This window comes from Sinocyclocheilus rhinocerous, unplaced genomic scaffold, assembly GCF_001515625.1.
Source record: "Sinocyclocheilus rhinocerous isolate Xijiao unplaced genomic scaffold, SAMN03320098_v1.1 scaffold1238, whole genome shotgun sequence".
Taxonomy (NCBI): domain Eukaryota; kingdom Metazoa; phylum Chordata; class Actinopteri; order Cypriniformes; family Cyprinidae; genus Sinocyclocheilus; species Sinocyclocheilus rhinocerous.
This window is the reverse complement of record NW_015662954.1, coordinates 177,838-181,846: the sequence shown is the minus strand read 5'-3', so window position 1 is coordinate 181,846 and position 4,009 is coordinate 177,838. Positions and strand designations below refer to the sequence as shown.

Here is a 4,009-nt window from a genome sequence, read left to right as displayed (position 1 = left end):
TATAAATACTCATTAACAGTATGATTTTTGGAGTGTAGGAGTACACTTGCATTAGCCTTAAAGCAGTGTTGCTATTGTTAACTAAAACTAAAATTATTAAAAATCGATTTCAGTAATTGAAATAAAGCTGAAATCAAATCAAATCAAATAAAAAACATAAACATTAAATTAAATTTAAATTTAAAAAAATATTTCTTGGCAACTAACTGAAAAAAAAGTTTAAGTTGAAGTACTAAAACTAAAAACTGAATTAAAAATAAATTAAAGCTAAGAAGAAATATTAAAAAAAAACAGAAACTAATAAAAATGACATGCTAATAATGCTAATAATTACTAAGACTAAAATGAAAACTAAAAAGAAATAAATTAAAGATAAATATAAATATATAAGACAATGACAAAAGCACATAACAAAATTACTAAATAAACTAAAATTGTAAATGAAAATGAAACACCAGAATAAAAATAAAGTTAAATAGAAATATTTAAAAAAGCGAAACATACTAAAAATGACAAAGCACATAGCAAAATTGCTAAAACTAAAATGAATATATATATATATATATATATATACATATTACAGTATATAATATAATAGTATATACATAATACTAAAATAGCACTGCCTCAAAACTTACACAGTGTAAAAATTTTTACTCTAAATTAAAACTATGTGGGAAAGAACAAGAAGGGGTTAATCGGCCTCACGCTGTCTTGGTGCTGGAAATGGAATCAAGCATCAAAGGAGCATGTGAACTGCAGTAATGTTTTTGTTGTTGCCTGCTACTGTATGTATCCAAACACTACAGGTGCTATCAGCCAAAGGTTTGATCCATGCGGAACGTTTTGGCCACATCGAGCATTTCATCACTTAATACAAACTTAAATGGGCTATACTTATCATCATGCCTCGTGGTGCAAACATGCTCTTTCTAAATGGCTTTTGTAAATGTTTTGACATTCGAGAGAAGCTTTGAGCTCCAATAATATTTTAAACCTGCATGTTTAAACATGACTCAGCATTTACACCGCACACTCTTGACATTAAAAACATGTTCAGACAAATAAAGCAGCAACAGCCTCTTGGTAGGACTTTATAAAAGGCTTTTAGAGAAAGTTAGTAACTCAAAAACCTTGATTTGCATTTGAATTTAGTCCTGTTTTGCAATGTTTTATCAGTCTAAAACACAGAACCGAGGATGGAGAGAGAAGAATAACATACCTCCAGCTGAATCCACAGTTGGCCTGTAGTTCCTTCAGTGTGTGTAGACTAACAGAACAGCTCAGCCCTCCTCAAACAGCAGAGGTTTACCCTCAACTGCCCCCCTGCTGAAGAAAACCACAAAGAACCGTTAGCAAAACACAAACAGAGCAAGAAAGACAGATAAAGAGCTGGAGATAAGAACAAAAGACACTAAAATCACGCCTGCCTTGCATTTGTTTCTCGCGTTCTTTCTTGAAGCAGAGCAGCAGAATCCAGCAGAGTGAGGGAAAAGACATGAAAAAGGGCAGGAAAAGTTCAATCTCCTCACACAGGAAATGTGCAGACCAGTTCCAAAGGTTTCTACTTCTTACAAACCCAGATGTTCTTATTCCCCCGAAGATGGAAAGACCCTCCTGCTCTGAAAAAAAAAACCTAAGAAGGTTAGATGAAAAAGTATGGAAGCCTGTTTCCGCCACTGAATAAAAAAGGTTATTGTGACTTTTTTCTTGGAATTGTGAGATATAAACTCGTAACTGCAAGTTATAAAATCTGAATTGTGTTATATAAACTTGCAATTCTGATTTTTTCAGAATTGCGAGTTTTTATCTCACAACTCAGAGAAAAAAAGTCAGAATTTATATCTCACAACTCCGAGAAAAAAAGTCAGAATTTATATCTCACAACTCAGAGAAAAAAAGTCAGAATTGCGAGTTTTTATCTCACAACTCCGAGAAAAAAAGTCAGAATTGCGAGTTTTTATCTCACAACTCCGAGAAAAAAAGTCAGAATTGCGAGTTTTTCAATTCTGACTTTATAAATCGCAATATCTCGCAATTGTGACTTTATATCATACTATTGCGACTTTATATTACGCAATTCTGACTTTAGAACTCGCAATTGCAAGTTTATGTCACAATTCTGTTAATAAAAATCTGAATTGCGAGTTTGTATCACACAATTCTGAGAAAATTGTGAGATAAAAAGTCGCAATAACCTTTTAAAAAAAATTTTATTCAGTGGTGGAAACAGGCTTCCATAAAAAAGACTGGTTTATGAGTTGAGAAAGTGAAATTAGTAACAGCTTTGAGTAAGTTTTCAATTTTTCTCTTAGGCAACCCTGTTCGCTTTGATCTTTTACGGCCTTTGTGAAAGGAAATGGAAGTTGCGTTTTGTTGGCTAACCTTAACAAAAAGGTGTTTTGACAAACTGTAGCACATCCGCACTCACATGATTCACAAACACAGTCTAGCCGCCGCATACACCTTCCTCTTGCCCTAGGCTGACCCGCGGTACAAAGACATGCCTCTCCCCTGCTGTGCAACTCCGTTCAACCCAAGACTGAGAAATGTGGGCCGGTCACTCTTGTCCACCCTCTGCTGCCTCTGCATGGGGGTGAGAAACTCAGTTGCTATGCCAGAAGTCATTATAAAGGAAACTATAGTAAGGGACTGGTTATGCAATTAGAGGTTGGAGTCATCCAGTAAAATTTTAGCAAAAATATCAAAGAAAAAAATAAGTATACAAATAAGGGAACAAAATGTGAATAAATAAATGTAATAAAATACAACGAAATGTGTATAATAATAAATAAATACAGAAATTTGAGAATAAACACTAACAATAAACATTTATAGAGATTTATACAGAAATTTTGAACAATGAGAAAAATCAATTAAAAGTAGATGCTGAACATTTTGCAAAATTACAAAAACTATTAAAATTATGTGCACTATCGTACAAAAGTTTGGGGTCAGCAAGATTTTGAAAAAAGAAATTATACTTTTATTTAGCAAGAAAGCATTAAATTGAACAAAAATGACAGTAAATACATTTATATTACTAAAAAAAACTTTTGAGCTTTCTATTTATTAAAGAATCCTGAAAAAATGTTGCATGGTTTCCACAAAAAATATTAAGCACCACGACTGTTTTCTACATTGATATTAATAAGTATAATAAATGTTTCTTGAGCAGAAAATCTGCATACTAGAATGATTTCTGAAGGATCATATGACACTAAAGACTGGAGTAATGATGCTGAAAATTGAGATTTGTATCAAAATACAAAACAGTTATTTAAAATTGTAATAATATTTCCCAATAATACTGTATTTTTGATTTAAAAAATGCAGCTATGGTTAGTACAAGACTTAAAGAAGCAAAAACATAAAAAAAACCTTCCAGCCCCAAACTTTTAAACAACAGTGTAAAATTGGAAATAAATCTAGAAAAAATGCTAATAAATAAATAAATGTGATATAAATTTTAGAAATGTACATAAATTCTAGATAAAGGGGGAAGTTTATTTAAAATCAATTTATTTGCATGTTTGGGGGAAAAATATTTAAATCTTGCTTAAAGTTTATTTCATATTTTCCCTTGAACAGCTGAACCTTTTTTGGAAACTTGATAAGGAGCCCTATCTATTTTGACACAGTCAAGATGACAAAACTACCAGAAAATGGTAAATAACTAAAACATGCTGATGTTTATATTAGTCTAGCAAGACTGATTTCTCCCAATATCTCCTTCAGTTCTTAACCTACTTTTCCTGTTTTCTTTAGACGTTTACGAGATCCGGCAGTGACTGTAGGAGAGCTTACATTCTCATACATATATCAAAGTCTCCGGAGAGCTGAAGTGGTATAACACATGCTGTAATGAAAATACAACTTGTTGTCCTGCCCTAGTTTGAGCCATGCATTTCCTGCTTAATGACGGCACCCCCCTCACTTGCTGGATTCCTTTGAGTAGGCCTAATTTTTGCTCTTTTTTTTTTTTTTGGCAGGACAAACTAGTAAATAT

General features: G+C 32.4%; 1 protein-coding gene across 1 annotated transcript in view; it reads right to left on the bottom strand.

Moving 5' to 3' along the window:
- LOC107728530 (FRAS1-related extracellular matrix protein 1-like) overlaps positions 1–1,320 on the bottom strand; it is a 5,527-nt gene extending 4,207 nt beyond the window's left edge. The window contains exon 1 of the mRNA XM_016538734.1: positions 1,223–1,320. The gene's annotated coding sequence lies outside the window, so the exon portion shown is untranslated. The remainder of the gene's footprint in view (positions 1–1,222) is intronic.
- Positions 1,321–4,009: the final 2,689 nt, after the last annotated feature.